Source organism: Canis lupus, chromosome 4 (genome assembly GCF_048164855.1).
Source record: "Canis lupus baileyi chromosome 4, mCanLup2.hap1, whole genome shotgun sequence".
Taxonomy (NCBI): Eukaryota; Metazoa; Chordata; class Mammalia; order Carnivora; family Canidae; genus Canis; species Canis lupus.
The window spans coordinates 45,886,201-45,903,930 of NC_132841.1; the positions used below are offsets into that span (position 1 = coordinate 45,886,201).

Sequence of the window (17,730 nt, forward strand, 5' to 3'; positions counted from 1 at the left end):
ATGTAAAAGGTTACATTCTAGATTACATTTAGATTAGAATCTAAAGTCTTTATCAGTTTGAAATAATTTTGTGTAAAATTTAATACTCTTCTGCCATCTTAAATCAATGGAAAATTGTAATTCTTAATTTGAATTGGATTGGGTTTGATTAGAAAACCTTTCCTGCACTATCAGAGAACTGTGATGACTGTGCTCTAAAACCATCATTTATAAGCATGATATAGCTCCAGTTTATTTTATATTTCTTGTCTAATTGACAATTTTGTGGATACAATTTCCTTAGCTTCTAATGTGCAGGAAGGAGATATAATTGTTGCTTCTGAATTGTGAATTTGATGTAAATACTCCTTTTTTCACTCTCATTGTACTTATAAGTTCTTAAAATTTTATTTAGTAAAGCATGTGAAAATTCAAACCTGTTCACCTTGCTGAATGGATAAAAATAGTTTTCTTGTTCACCTTCCTTGTTTTGAGCGGTAATTAAATATTTATTAAGTAAAGAATGTGGAAAGCCCTTTTCATGAATTCTTGGGTCTTATTTGACAGAAGTCTATTTAATTTCACAATTTAATTAGATCACCTCATTGAAAATGTGTCTATTTTTTTAACTTTCTACAATCATGTCCCTGAATGCCAATGTAATATTTTTATTTCTGTCCCAATCTTGACTTACAATTTTAATTATATAAAAAGTAATTGAATTACATTATTTGCAAAATTTGAATATAATTTTATTAAAAATGTAAGTTAAGGGATATGCATACCAAAATGGATGCATTTTTCATGCTTTCAAAATTACCTTATTCTAAAAACTCAACTATTTATTAAAAATTGAAAAGCAAAAATAAATTAGAATTAACAAATATCATAATTTTAACCAAGTCAGCCAAATAAAATTGCAATGCTTATTTAGTTTTTTGAAACTTAATGTTTTAAAGACAATTTTATAAAAAAATACTTTCAGCATTGTCTCTCTAGTAGATAATGTAAAAACAATTGTATCAGAAGGAACATGCATTAACTTCCAAATATACTTCAAATATATTTGTATAGATTTGCATAATATATACAAACTTAATAAGAATCTAAATTGTTAAAAAATTAAAAATTTCTTCAGTTTCTTTCCTTTTTTTTTTTAATATTTCATTTATTTGTTCATGAGAGACAGAGAAAGAGAGAGAGAGAGGCAGAGACGCTGGCAGAGGGAGAAGCAGGCTCCAGGCAGGGAGCCCAACGTGGGATTTGATCTCGGGTCTCCAGGATCATGCCCTGGGCTGAAGGCAGTGCTAAACCGCTGAGCCACCCGGGCTGCCCAAAACTTCTTCAGTTTCTATGTGTAAGTGTGGTGAACACCATGTTAATTCACGAATACCTTAGGACCACAAATTGGAACAGAGAGAGAACAAGAAACAGATATTTAGCACTACTGGGAAATAATATTTCATCATTCAGGAATCTATTACATTTATACTCAGTGAAAGGACTTGAGTTAATTAATTTGTCTTTTGTTTAAGTGTTCATCTTCAACCTCCCTGTCCTCTGAAGCAGTGTCCATTTTCAACATCGACTGTAACAAAATCCACAACTTGCAGAGCATTTGAACACAATTGCCTTTTATTTCAAGACTTCAGGCAAGAGATATGAACAAGTACTTTCATGGGGTCTGAACTATGATATTAAGGGTGGACGGACCCTGTGCCAGCATTAAATGCCAGAACCTGAGAGTAAAAACATCTTGTCTTTTTAATAAACTTTTTTTGTGTATTTGAGACACACATGAGTCTCTAAAACATGTGAAACAAGACAAAGACTCCTCTTGCCCATACCTATTAAGTAGTTTACTGTTGGGGGACAAGGGTAGTAGTATACAGCACTACTATATGTTATGTAGTCTATCCTATAAATTTTTTAACTGCATGGATATGTAACTAAATTAAGAAAAATGTATGACTCATATTGGGCTTTCCTAGAAGTGGATCCTAAAACAAGAATTATTTTTTACACAGTCTATTGAGACACTATTGCAAGATTCAGTGGTAGAGAAGTAGGAAAGGAAGACAGGAAAGGGCAGGAAGCCAATAAGTCTACAATAACAGACGGCCACTGTGAGCATAATCCCATGGGGAGACTCTAGGAAACAGTGTAGAACACATGCCTCAGAACACATCCCCTTCAGTCATTCATGGAGCACTGCTTCTCAAAAGCATTAGTACGCTGGCATTTGCAGCCTGTCTTATCCACAGGTAGAGTTGGGCTTTAGAGTACAGAGTTCTTTCAGGCCAAGATTCTCCTGTACTGACAGTTCTTAAGTCCAGTTTGCAGGCTCCAAATGACCTGTGAGGTGGGAGGAAATAAGCAAGGCACTGAGACTGTCTGCTTCAATTTAGAAAACTCATATTCTTTAAAAATTAAGAAAATAAATATTTGCATACTACTGAATGCCAAATTAAAAATGAAGTCAGATTTTCTCTTATTCCAAAGGTTGTATGAGTCAGATGTACCTTTACAATGGTGAAGGAACATGCATTAACTTGCAAATATTAGCAACTCTTAGATCCATACGATGTCATTGAGGCTAAACATATATTTTTTTTACAATATAAAAAATAGAATTTACCTTTATACAATAAATAGGAACACTTGTGATCTTGGCTACTATTAGTGGCTATTTTTATAAATTCAGCAGTATCTTTGCAGTATGTTTTCCCAACATACTCCAAGGGCCTTTATAAACACTTTGTATACATTTGCTTACAAAATCCTTTAAAACCAAATCAATGCTTTATCTTTCCCATGCCTCAGGCCAGGAAAAACCTGCAAATCTCTGATATTATATAGAAGTACACTTATTCTCAGTAGACCTAAGCAGCTTTTCTCTTTCTCTTTCTTTTTTTCTCTCTTTTCATGAAATGTTTAAGATATATATACGTTTAACATTATCTTTTATTATTATCAGAAGTATACCATACATGAAATTGCTTATTGTTTAAAAAAGAATTGGCCTTTTTATGAAAAGGAAATCATATATTTGAAAATAACTGGCAGTTTTCTTTTAAAATTCCGCCTTTAATTTTTTTTTTAAAGAAAAATATAAATATAGCTCGCAAATTCTAAGTATCTAGTGATAGGAACAATAGTCTGGTTGTCTCTTCACAAAACATTTTCATTAGAAATTTAATTTACTGAATATCTTGATTACCAGTTAAGAAGAGTTTATGTTGTATCTCTATGAGAAATGTCTCCCTTGTAATAAGATACTATTCAAAATCTAGGAAATAAGCAAAATGTAATGTGGGGTAGGCAACATTCTGCTTTTCCTAAGTGTCTACACACAGACTTCAATACAATTAAAGGAAAAATAAAACAATCTTAAATACAGAAATGCCACCTAGAAGGAATACATAAATATAAAGAGTGTGTTAACATGTAGAAAATTCTTCTCCTTTTGTGCCAGAGCACATAATCTAGAAACAAATTCGATGTCCATGCATGTTGGACATTTCTAGTTTCCTTTTCATATTACTGTAAGTGTCCTCAACTTGTGACTACTCTTCTGCCAACTGTAATCATCCTTTTGTAGCATGCTGCATAGTTTACCATAGAATTACAGGGATGCTACCAATTGACAAGCATGAATTCAAGAGCACACATAAGAATCAGGAGCTAATGGGCTAAAATTTATTAACATAACAAATTGCATTGTCTCAAGCTAAATGCCATAATTATTTTTAAGAAAATTAGATATTAAAGTATAATTGTTCCCAAGTTCCTTTTTTTGTAAGATTTATTTTGGCTTTTCTAATCTTCACAAAATATAACCATAAAGATGGAAGAACTCACAAGCTTGGGCACAATTGATCCTCAGATAGCCAAGAATCAAACCACTGGCATTAAGATAGTAAGTCAAGAAACAGTTCACTGGGTGATTGGTGATATTCAAACCAGACGTAAACTACTGCAAAACAGCAATTGTGATTTTCCTACTTGATCCATTGGGGATTTTTCAAGGAGCATAAGTTTTAAAATGTTCTTTAAGGAGGGAGCCCCTGGATGGCTCAGTCGGTTAAGTGTCGGACTTTTGGTTTCACCTCAGGTCCTGATCTCAGGGTCATGGGATGTGGTCTCACATTGGGCTCCACGCTCAGTGGGGAGTCTGCTTGAGGATTCTCTCTCTCTTCCTCTCCCTCTGCCCTTCCTCAACACTCGTGCATGCTCCCTCTCTAAGATACATAAATAAATATTTTTTAAAATGTTTCTCTTTAAGATGCAAATACAAAGCACAAAGTTGGATTGAGATGTGGCTGAACTTCTCCAGAGAAATATGTGCTGGCTGATAAAAGAAAAACTGAAAAAAAAAAAAATCCATCAGAGTAATAGATAAACCATTTTTTTTTTTCTTTTCTTCATTGTAATGCTAGCACTATTGTAAATGGCTTTGAGTTGCATTGGCTCACTTGATGTCCAGTTTCAGGGTAAGTGAGAAACATTAAGGTTATATCTCCTGAGGCAAAGTGAGATAGAGAGCCTCAAATAATCTAGCCAGTCTGAATACTTTAGGCCCAAGGGAAATATTCTCTTCCCCACTGGATGACAGAGCTCCCTACCTATGTCTCTATCTACATCATCTCAGCTACCTACATAGTGGCTCTAACTACTTAACTTTGTTGACATAACAATATTTACTTAGATTCTTCATAAAACCCTCTAAATTCTTTTGGATGCCGGTAAAGCTAACTTACATGCTTTTAATGCTTGGTTTTGAGAAAATAAAACAGTTTATCAAAGCCCATTTAATGCAAAAAAAAAGTTTAAAATTAAATCAATAAGTTTTTGCCTCAAATAGTGAAAATATGTAGGATTCCAACTGTACCCATTGTAAAAAAATCCAACGTAAATATTAAATATCTGTATCATCTTTTAAAAAACAGAAACCAAGCGTGATTCAAGCCATCATAGCACTGAGGAACTGGTTCTCAAATGCTTATCAAGATGGTATTGCTCAGAAAGGTTCAATTAGATTAAAAAAGAACACAAACAAATATGGGTACTTAATTTATTAATAGCTTGATTGTTACTAGGATTTTGAAAATGTGGGCTCTGTGGCGGAGAGACATGCACACACAGTTCTAATTAACACCAATCACAAACGCTAATGGTAGAACCTACTGCTTAAGTAAATGAACATCCTTACCCCTGCTGCTTTGAAGAGCCTGATAGGCATGCACTTTATTGACAAAGTAAGCTAATTTACAGAGTGATTGTCCAAGAGGGAACTGCTGTTTATTTGCAGAGTTTTTCCCATTGAACTCACAGGGCAAACATTGCACTTATATTGTTAATTAAAATATCAACGGATAAAAATGTAAACATTGGTTTTTCTTCCGAGTAGAGTGACATGTATTCATTCAGAACCAAATCCTGATGTCTTCCTGATCATTGATTTCTGAGGAATGAGAGTAAGTTCCCTGAAAAGGTTAGGTGGCTGAGCTGTACTGGTACTCAAAGAAAGAGTTATTAGGGCTAAAACAACAAACACATGGGGTAGCTGAAAACCCAAGGAGGTCTCCACCTTCTGTCTGCCTTCAGTGATAGCCATCTGTGATTCCAGATGTGACCATCCTAAACTTGAAGAGCATGAGGGTGAAGTGAGAGCAGGCTGGCCATGGCCATGGAGTGTTTTTAAGAATTGTAGTAAAGACAAGGAAAAAAGGGGGAAAAAGGGAAGCTCAGTGTTCACTTAGCTCCAAAAGAAAACTATGTCTCAAACTTGAGATAAAAATGCATTTAGCCTTTCCAGAATGTAAAAGTTAATTCTGGAAGGGTATTATTGTGAAATTTTGAAGTGGATAAAGTACTGTGAATTTGACTTGTTTCAGTTGGTTTCTCTCTTAAGGAATCTTATCTACCCAGTCTCCTGAGGCTACACAACCAAGAAAGATCCTTATTTAATTCTTTTCTTAGAATGAAAGTGTATCCTTGCTTTCTCAATCGAGTTTTGGATGAGCTCTGGAAATGCACCTGATGATACAGAAAGTATCGTCTTCAGTGCTATAATAGCAAGTACTATTTCTGAAATTGACTTCTCTGGGCCTCACTTTCCTTTTTAAGCTAGAAATCTGGAATTACCTCAGGAGATGAAGAGGGAAGTGGAGGAAGTAGGATTCCTGGAGATCTCCTTCCTGTGTCCACCAGAACTGCAAATTATTATCTGCATTTGGAAGGGGCACTCTATATGAAAGCTAGTTTGAAGAAAAGATTCCATAGCTGGGGGAATTCAGTGGGTGGGGCAAAGGAGAGGCAGGTTCTGGGCTAGAAGTCTTCAAATTTCCCTTCACTTCCAAAAATCATACATTTTACAAAGACTGTTTGAAATGGCAAAAAGGCTGTGTGTGTGTGTGTGTGTGTGTGTAAATAACATGCATTTGTGTGTATGTAAGAGAGATCTGGAGAGAGATTATTTGAACTGATGAGTTACCTTGTTTATCTGCATGTTCCTTATCACATAGAAAATACCCAGAACAAAGCAACATGCCAAGCGATCTAATGGTGTATATTTCCCATTTCCACACAATATTTAGGTACTTAAGTGCTTAACTGAACAAACAAAAGAAATAAGTTATCTAATGCTTTTCAGTGAACTTGGGAATTGAGCTGATGGGCCATGCATTAATGGTTTTCTCGTCTGTAAAATACCATCCTCACCAGACAGAATTGTTATGAAGATGTAATAAAATACTTATAAGATGTCAGCATCGGAAGTACCCTGATGCTCATCTGCTTGAAGGTTTTAATACAGTGCTGTAGCGCAATAGAACTGTAATGTGAAGTTACAAATGTAAGCCACACATGTAATTTTAAATTTCCTGGTAGCCTCCATTTAAAAATATTTTCAAAATTTGGAGCGTATTTTTTGGTTACAGTGCAGTGCAGTTTGCACTTACTTTATATGTTCTATGGCCTAGTAGTCCTGTAATAGGTAACTCTCAGTCTTGAGTGAATACTCTGCACATAGATAAGGTTTATTAAAACTGGATTCATTTCACATCCTTCTGATAATAACTATAAGGAATGTAGGGTCACTATAGATATTCTAATAATATGAAGGCTTAATCAAGGCCTATACTAATTCCTCCACTTGCCCAAGATCACTGGTTGGTCTCCCGGCTTGATGGAACCTGACAAGGAATCAAGAAAATATGGAGCGGCTCAGAGGTAGAATGGTCTGGGCAAAGTGTCAGTTCACAAGGAATGGCTATAGGAAGGTCTACTTAAAACTCAAACCTCTTCATGACAGGAAATCTTGTAGTTCACTGGTAGTAGTTGATAACTTTCTCTTGTTTGCTTTTTAGGAGACCTAAAGTAAAAACAAAATAATGTCCTTTTTCTCTGTGAGTTCTCATAGTTGTCTATGTACCCTGGTGTGATAGTATTTATAATGGTATAATTATTTGATTTGTATACCTAACTTCCATGTGAATATGATGAGGACAGGAGACTACATCATATTTACATTTTTATTTACAGTTCTAGGCACAAAGCCTGACACATATTAGGTGCTTAATAAATGTCAAAAAATAATTACTTAAAATTTATAAGTTTATATTTATATTTTTAAATATCAAGGTGAAATGCTTGCACTGTTTAACACGTTTTCTTGTTCTTGTTAAAAATGTAACATGTTTTTTGATGGAGATATGGATTATTTAAAAAAAATTATATGTAGCCCTAATACCGTTGCTTTAATTTGTAAACCTCCTGGTATTTTATGCTATGAGATTTTCTCCCCCCATACAGATCACAAAGATATTTGCCATTTTTTATTCCAAAATTTCAGATTTGATCAGTGTAAGTTTCTCTAGCTTGCTTCTTTAAATGCATTTAACTAAAATCTTTTCCATGTCATTATATATTATCCTACCACATACATTAAATGTACCACATACATTTAATACATACATATATATTTCATATATATCCTTATATATGAAAAATTTTAGGCATAAAAAGGAGAGAAAATAGTATAATGATCCCAACTGTGTCTCAGGTCCAAGTTTAGCAATGTTTTGTCATTCTTGGTTCACTGAGTCTCCCATACTTATATATTTTTATCACTTTACTATGGACTGAATGTATTGCCCTTCCTCAATTTATATATTCAAGTCCTAACCCACCTCCACCCTCACCCTGTGGTATGATGGTATTAGGAGTAGAACTGTTAGGTCATTATAAAATTATGCTTTTGCTATTTATTGTCCAATAGCCCTCCAAAGTTGTTTTGACTGTTTATAATCTATTTATAATTTCATATTTTTGCTAAGCTGATTAAAATGTATTTTATCATTATCTTAATTTACATTTCATTACTTGTGTTTTTTATGTTTAATAAATATATTTTTTTCTTTGAGAATTGCATAGTAGTGTTTATTGACCATTTCTTTATTGACATATTTGTCTTACTGACCTACTTATATACCAAATATAGTAACATTTTATAATATAGATTGCAAATATTTTTATCCATTTTTGATTTGACTAATTTTGTTTTATGAGAATTGAATTACTTATATGTACCAACATGTTCCTTAATGGTTTTTGTCTCTCTTTCATCAAAGCAAAATTTCCCTATTCAAATATATTATACATATTTAGGTTTTACTATGTTTTTCCAATGCTTTTACCTTTTTTTCTTTACATGCATATCTTTATTTAATTTGGAAATTATTTTGGTGTAAGTGACATTTAGAGATATAACATTATTTTATTTGCTAACTATCCCAATGCCATTTGCCAAGGTATTGGACATTCATTATCTTTACCTCATATTTAATATTAATATATTGGGACAGACTGTTAGATACTATGCTTATATTATTGATCTTTTTCAGATATTTCTTTGCCAGTACTATATCATATTATTATCACTATTATTATTATTATGGTGATGATTGTGATTTTATGTTATAATATTCAGCTGGGTAATTTCTCATCCATTTGGCCTTATAAGATTTTCTCTGCTATCTTATATTTAGAAATCAGATAATTTCCAGTATTATTTTCAATAATATCATTTCAGTTCTATAAGAATAGTCCTGAGTCCTGAGTTACTTGGAGGAATATCTTATCTCCTTCTGCATCTCTACTTCATCTCTATAGCTAATTCATGTCTATGTGGTTCATTTTTTTGTAAAGAAGGTAAAACTGTTTCTAGTCATTCCCTGTCAAGCCTCTGCCATCCTGTCATTCCAGATGCTTCACAGTCTTGCCTACCTGAATCTGACCTCTGTGTGTTGCTGACAACATGTTCACTTATCATATATTAATACACTAATCAAATAATTAAGGGCTTAGACATTGTCTCATAACTTCCTTGCATTTATTGAACGGATCCCTTTTAGAGACAAAATAATTTAACCCAGTTTTCTCTAAATTTCAGTTATTTATATACCACTTCCGTATTTTTGCTACTTCCACATACAGTTATCCTATTAATTGGTTAATAGATTTTTAATTAATTCACTTTAAAAAATTAAATGCCTAATTTAGCTTTGTCTTAAGGAATATGTATCAAATAAAGTGTCTGGTTTATTAATACATTTTTCAAAAATGCAATAAAACAAATGCATAACTGTTAAAACTAAAATGTTCCTCTACTACAGAAAGCCATCTCATATATCATATGACATGATGAGTCAATGTAGGAATATTGTCTTAATTCATCAGTTCACACCAGTAATCCCAAAACTTAGATGCACTTTCAATCACTTGGTGATCTTTAAAAATCCCCATTTCCCAAGTCACTCACAAGACCAATAAAATCAAGTATATAAGAGTAGGACACATATGGACACATCCATATTTTTGAAACTCCTCTGGTGATTTCAATGTGTAGTCAAGGTTGGAAAGCCCTGTTTTGTATTGTTTACACCATGTTTCTCTGTGGTTATCTATTGTGACTGTTTGCATACAAAATGCTCAGTGCAGAGAGAAAGGACAGTGGTCAAAACATCAAAGTTGCTGTCTAGCTTTCTGATTTTAAGTTAGTTTCTCTGATCCTTAGTTTCTTCAGCAATTAAAAATAATAATAACATACTTTGCCTTCAAGCAGCATTCCTTGAAGCCTTTTTAGATCTGCCTGCATCAGACTGATCTGCAGAGATTTATTAAGATGCAAGTTACCCATAGTCCCCCTCTTCCCCCCTCCTCTGCTGACACTGAATCAGAGGGGGTGGGGGGTAGTGGGGGGAGGGACTTAGGAATCTGCATATATATACCTGTATGTGCCTCTGATTTTTATCCACAGTAAATTTTGTTATCCCGAGTCTTAAGGAGTTGAAGGATATGAAGTATATGAAAGAATGTGATAAGCTGACATGTACCCTATTGAAGAGTATGATTTTAAAAAAATCATAAATAAAATACTGTCTTAAATCCTTTCTTGCATCCATCCATTCTCCTGTGCAATCTCTGAGGTTGCTCTCCGATTTTGTATTGAAATGCACAATTGCTTACTTGGGCAAAGAAGGGCTAGAGGGAATAATACTTAATATGCTGGCTAGCACTATTTATGCTTCTTGGTAGTTGAACACAAATAAACCTCTCCCTGGGAAGTCTTTTCAGAAATGGGTTCTTGTTTCTAACCCCTTAATATTTTGCAAGCAAATAAAGGGTGGATCTATTGTAAAGGTGGAGCTGTCTTCTAATGAGGGCTCAGATATATGAATTAGAAGTTTGTCTGTCTTGCAAGGGACCCAAGATCTGAATGAGAAGCCCTTGCTAGATTTCACACACTTTAGGTGCAGATCCAAAAGGATTTGGTTTTGTCCTAAACTTTATTAATCATTTTGTCACTGATGAAACTAAAGCAGCAATTAATCACACACATAATCTACAACAGCTCTTCTGTTGGACTCCTAGTCCTGATCATGTCAAGGATTAATCCATTTTATTTGCCTTAATCTCTGTTTTCATTTTCTTTCTCTTTCCCCCCTACTGCACCCTGTTTATTCAGCTTTTGTGTAGAAGGGTTCCAATTGTCTGTTTGACAATTGGAATCTGAGTGATTAATAACAGTGGCAGAAACTTGACCAAGGGTTCAACAAACCATGAATAAATACATTGAGCCCAAGGTCAGCTCAGGTTACATATGTGCTCCATCCTAAAACAGAAAAAGAGGTGGCATGGGGGTAAAGGAGAAAAGCAGTTCCTTCAGGCATTTAAGGCCTTCTCACTGAGGATAATCTCAATACAGCATGTCTGGCCATTTCCCCCCAAACAGACGCTTTCTGTTATTAGACTTGCTGTGTAGGCCACCCAGCCTGGTGGAACGGCCCACTTCAGCAATTTCAAATCACAGTTAAATGCTGATGGCTCCAGGGCTTTGACTACTGCAAACAAAGTGCGCTGGCAAGTTGCAGAAGCTTCCCTAAAGTGTGATATAGGATTGTAAATTTCCCGCATGATGGCTATTAAGCGGCATAAGTTGTAGTCAGAACATCTTATAATCAACGCTCCTCCGGGCCTTCCCGTCAGGGCTGAGAAGGCACCCAGCCCCAAATGAGGAGCAGCAGTGTTGGGTATTGATTATTTAGGGGCCAGCTAATGCTGGTTTTGAAACTCCTATGCATCTCATGGTGGACTGTGTCAAATGTGAAAGATAGACTCTTACACTTCGGGAGGAATATTTTAAACAGAGGGGCCAGTGTAAAACCGCATGCTAGCAAATGCTCAATAAATATCAATTAATGATGAGGACCTCAGAGGGCAGCTCTGGTAAGTGGAGAAATGAAACTTGGCTACTGTATTGGAAAATCAGATACCGATGAGCATAAAATAAACATGTGGCACGATTTAAAAAAAAGAAAGTCATCATGTGAAGCATAGTATGATTTTTACTCCATTAGGAAGTCAGTTTTGGCCCAACACAAGTGAATAAAATAAAATACTGGTTCATTCAACTAATATATTTGTTAAGACTTGGCTTTGTGGCAAACACCAGAGGGCCATAGTGAAGAAAATATACACAGTCTGCCGTAAAGGAACCCGTATGTGGTAAGACAGACAACCAAACAGTAATAATCAACTCCTCCACTCATTACGAAAGTGATCATAAATGTCAGATCTACTTTTATTGAGGAAAGAAGAGTGGAGAATAAGTGGAGAAAAAGTGGAGTGAAGTGGCAAATAAGTCTTTTGAGGCCTATGCTTTTGCTTGTCAGTCAGCATAAAAAAATAAAAAATAAAAACATCTTGTTCATCCTAAGGAGTAAGTTTTTGCTGATCGTGTGACAGACACAGTGGTATTTTGAGCTTAATAGTTAAGAAGTTGACAAAATGAAATTAAACGGGGGATATTTTGTGATCAAAATAGGCTAAGGCAGAATTTAAATAAGATAAAAATTAAAGATAAATGAATAAAGCATTCAAGGCAAAAACTACCTTTACTTTGAATTCACTGAATTACAAACACATTTCTGAGACATTAATAATGTCAAGATGGTATTTTTTATTTTGTTAGTTAAATAGAATTTTCAACATCTACATTCAAGTTCATGGAAATACTTTCAGTGATAATTGCTAAACATGCCAAATGCATTTATAAAAGCCGGCATATATGTTGATAGTTAGCAAATGTCTATATTTGGTATGTTTTATATAAACATAGACATTCGGTAATTATCACAGTTGCTGTTCATTTCAATGGGGGGAGACAGCACAAATGCAAGACCAATCATTTCACTTATAAGGCACAAGTATGCTTTTTCTGGATCACAATCCAAGCTTATCACATAAACTCACAGTAGCCTCTATTTCTTTAAACAAAAAATTGTATTAAAACATACACAGGTATGCAAAGACTTATAGGTAGAGTTACCTTAAAATAGTTTATCTCAGGAAGATATATTTTATATATATGTAATTTTATTTTAATAATTTAATTCTTATAATTTTATAATTCTTATAATTTTTAAATAATTATAAATAATTTAATTCTTATAATTTAAATTCTTATAATTTTAGTCTTTAAAAGACTATTTAATTGAGTCAAATTTCACAAATACATTACTCAGGGCTGCTGAGAGGGGAGTTCACTGTTTAGACACTGCATTGATCAATATTGTAAGTTTCACTCCACCTTCTAGCAAAACAAAACAATGGATGGAAGGTAAAGACTTTAATCATTCTGGATTTGTGGCCTGTAGTCAATAATTAAAAAAATAATAATAAAGTTGCCGATCCCATAACAAATATGACACTGATAGCAGCAACAGCAATGATAGTGACTTCCCTCAACATAAATTTTATGAAATGCTAACACATGATGTTCAAGTCTTATAGTTAACTCTGTGAGATCCCAGAGCACAGAACTGAAGCACATGCTCTAAACTTGAGATAGTGGTTCCCCCCAATTGTTTCAATGTTTCCTATTTTATTTTCTTGGACCTCATCCTCATTTCTATTTCTACTTTTTTCCAATCAATTATCCTCACTAAATTGTGAAGGACTCCTTCAGTGACTGTGCCCAATGACCCTTTCTAGAATCCTTCTAAGAGTGGAACAAGGAAAAGAAAAAAATATATATATAAATATGTTTAGTTGTTCATAGGCTATGGAGAAGGAAAATAAGATGTTAAATAACTAGAGAGCTGCAAAAGATACCCTGACATCGATTGTTAAATTGCATAATATCAACCATTAATTGTTGTAGGCTTTTGGAAGACAAGAGGTGCAATTAGATAACCAAAGTAAAGGAAATATGGAGGTGTTTGTGGTACAGCTGTTCATTGCCTCAAAGCCAGACTGAGTCTAGATTTCAGTGTATGGACTAGGGGACACTGGAGATTTATGATACTGAAGACTGATGTACTCTTAAAACTTGCACTGAGCCTTGAAAATAAAGCTTTTCCCTCTGGATCTCCTAATTTTGACACTTGTCTGTGGCTTTACATCAAATAAAATTATGTATATCTGCCATAAACATTCGAACCTCAAATGTTATATAAAATGACATTTAGTTAGTTTACTTGAAATGAGAATTACTGCACATGTCACAATAAAGCATTTGCCATTGTCCATCCCACATGTCTATATTAACTCTTCATACATTCTCTGTGGCTTTTTGTGTGGTTAATTACTATATCAAAATGTACGATATCATAAGGACAAGTTTCTTAGCAAATCTGAATGGAATATATAAGTACGCAGCATCTGTCATCAAGTTTGACTTTCAACAGCTATGGGGTCTAAGCAAATGCTTTTAAGAATGAATCACAGGTTATAGTTACTAAACAAGGAAAGTAAAATCTATATGAAATTGTAGTTCATAGTTGAATTGGAGTTCTTAGTAACTCTGTGAAGTAACTTTCTTTTGATATTCTTGTCTTGCTTTCTTTTTTATAACAGGAAAGACAATTTTTCTGTTACGTGTAAGTCCAGATCATATAGGCAGAGCCAGGTCTCTAAGAAGCATATACATGTCCCTTGAAATCCCCAACTTTGGAAACTGAGAAGGGCTGATGCAGGACAGATGATAGAAAACAAATGCCAGCTCTGCAGCGTGGGAAACAAGACAAGCCAGGACCCACTGGGTTGAGAGTGTTGTGATACTTATTCTTTGATGGTTGGGAGAATTAGCCAGCACACAAAATAGTGTCAACATTTGAGTATCTTCTGAATGGATCTGATAGTCTGTTGAGCAGCTTGGCTTTAGCCTTTTAAATTGTTAACACTAGTGGCTTTCTAATATCATCTCAACAACTGCCATGAGAATGTGTTAAAGAGGCACTGTTTTGGACAAGGGTTCACTTTCTCAGCTCCATCCCAGGTATATCTCATGAATGAAAGCCATGTAAAGAGTGAGTTAGCAGTGGTTTTCAGGCTATGTTGCTGTGGTATCTGTGGCCAGCATAAACAAGGAGTCTGGGGTGATGTGGTAAGATGGATCATAGGAGACAGGTTTTCAGGTATTCTATTTCTTCATTAAACAGAGTTATTCTCCTTTTTTGATTTAAACATTCATACTCAACAGAAGATTTGGTTAAAACTAAAATGAAGAGATAGTGTCACTCACAGAAACAAAAAATAAAAATAACACGGTAAAGAGAAACAGAAACAAGAAACACATCTGCAATGGAGGATTTTTAGAGCAGTGAAACTACTCTGTATGATCCTAGAATGGTGGATAGATGTCATACGCTTGTCCAAATTCACAGAATGTACAAAACCAAGAATGAATCCTAGTGTAAACTAAGAACTCTGGTTGATAATGATATATAGGTTTATTGGTTGTGACAAATGCACCACCCTGGTGAAGGATGCTGATAATGGGGAAAGCTATGCATATATAGGAGCAGAGTGTGTAGGAAAAAAAAAAATCTCTGTATCTTTTTAACTTTGCTGTGAACCTAAAACTGCTTTAAGAAATAAAGTCTGCTTAAAAGAAAGAAAAAGAAAAAGAAAAGAAAAGAAAGAAAGAAAGAAAGAAAGAAAGAGAAAAAGAAAGAAAGAAGAAAGAAAGAAAGAAAGAAAGAAAGAAAGAAAGAAAGAAAGAAAGAAAGAAAGAAAGAAAGAAAAACATGCATTAGTAAAACCATTGATTTAGTGTAAAGAAAGAGACAATCCTAGAGAGTATGAATTTCTTGCCTTAGGTCACCCAGCTCCTAAGTGTCCTAACTGATGAGTTTCCAGAGACCGTGATTTTGTTTTTTGAGATTGTGATTGAGTATTTTTTCAAAACACAATCATGTTTTACAAGATGGCAAAAGCAATCATCTTTTCATTGTATGAAATGTTTCTAAACCTCAATAAAACATGCACACAGGGAATGAGTCTCCTCCCTTCTCCTCTAGTATTTCTTTCCATTGCACCTCATTGCCACTTTTACAGCCAAACCTTAAGGTTGAAAATGAAGTTCCAGGATATGCTTTTTAAATTGCAAATATCTGTATGATTGGAATAAAACATTAATTGTGTGGTAAAATAAGCATCGGTAGAGTTGGAAATGGGAGAAGAGAATAAAGCTTAAAGGAGGTTTGGGAGTGTAGTAGTCAGAACAGCTAAGTCTAGAGAGTGTGGAACAGGTTCAAGAAAGAGTTCAGAAGTTTGGAAGCACTGGGAGAGTCTAAAGAAACGGAAGGTGCACATGCACACACATAATCCAAGGCAGGCGTCCTGAAAACATTCTTAGTGTCAACAAATAAATAGTAATTGCTTGGGACCAACGTTGTAAAAAAAATTAAATGGTGGTAGACTTATAATTTAACAAGCATATCCTGCTAAATGAGAGATAATAGCTTTTTTTTTTTTTGTAAATAGATGCTTCTCATTATATTGAGAAAGTTCTCACACAAAGATAGCATATATGAACAGGAGCTTGTTCTAGAGTATGGAAAGATTGTATTTGAGAAAATAGAATGATAAAATATTTTTTATTTGGCATTTTCTTTATTTGCCAAATAAGAGGCCCAGGTGCTTGCTATAACAAATCAACCATAGAGGACAAGTAACAGATAATTAGTTCTCATATATATTTTAAAACTCTTAGATAGATTTTCTTTCTTTTTTTTTTTTCTTTTTAGACAGGTTTTCATTAAATTATTATGCCTTGATTTCATGGACCAATTTCTCAGGACTTGCTACAGCTTAAAGCCAATACATTTTATTATTGGGAAATGATGAGTTTCCTGGAATTGTGATTTTAATATTGTTTCGGGACACAATCTCATTTTACAAGGTGGCAATAGAAATAATATTTTTGTTGTGTGAAATGTTTCTGAAACTCGTACCACACGTGCACATAGGAAAGCAGACCATGTCTTTTTGCTGTTTCTGTGATTAAAGTTAGTATCATTCAACTTAATAAACATTTTTGAGAGGGCATATCATTATGCTTTGAGGCTTTAGCTCTGGGTATTTTAAGAAGAATGCACACACAAAAATGTTAGGAACAAAAATGTATGTACTCACATATCATGAATGCTGGAGAAGAGATGGTCGGGACTGACAGAAGGAGAGTCCCACATAACCCCTATCTAATGTAATGAGCAGCCCCAGGAGGAATGGCCTCAAACTGAGTTTTTAATAATGAGAACCATAGATTCTGGAAGATAGGGAGAAAGAGTCACTCCTGGGCATGAAAATTCCCAAGAGCAAATTCAAATGACTTTATGATGAGTAAAGGCAGAGGAAGGCAGGCAATTTAGTCTGACTATAATTGAAAGCCTGGGTCTGGTGAGGGTGAGTGATACAAAGCAAGGGAATATGTGTTCCTCATTCCTAGAACAAAGAAGAAAAAGGTATCCAAATAGTTAATTCTGTTGATTTTTTTGTTGTTGTTTGATTGAACGCAATCATTTCTTGAAACTAGTAGATTTCTTCCACTTGTGGAAGTGTGTGGGTGTAGGACAGGGGTGTTGTATAATTAGGGCATGACAGAATGTGCTGGATTATCTTTTTTTTTTTTTTTTTTTCCAAAATTAGCCTGGTTTACTTAATCACTTGAGAAGTCACTTAGAAACCAACTGTCTAGGACTGTGGGAAATGTAACTCAGACCTAGTTCTGAGCAAATTTGATAGTGCCACCACTCCCATGGTCTCTTCTTAGGAACTTTCAGAAAACCCAAGCTCTGTAGCTAGGTTTTCAAGCTCCTATATCATCTGTCCCTGCTTTCCTCTCCTTGCTCATCTTCCATTTCTTTATCTGAATAACTTTTATTTGTCACTGTAGATGTGATT

General features: G+C 34.5%; 1 long non-coding RNA gene across 1 annotated transcript in view; it reads right to left on the bottom strand.

Moving 5' to 3' along the window:
• Positions 1 to 1,667: 1,667 nt before the first annotated feature.
• LOC140632337 (uncharacterized) overlaps positions 1,668 to 17,730 on the bottom strand; it is a 138,350-nt gene continuing 122,287 nt past the window's right edge. Inside the window, exon 3 of the long non-coding RNA XR_012029858.1 lies at positions 1,668 to 2,334. This is a non-coding gene — a long non-coding RNA (uncharacterized lncRNA). The remainder of the gene's footprint in view (positions 2,335 to 17,730) is intronic.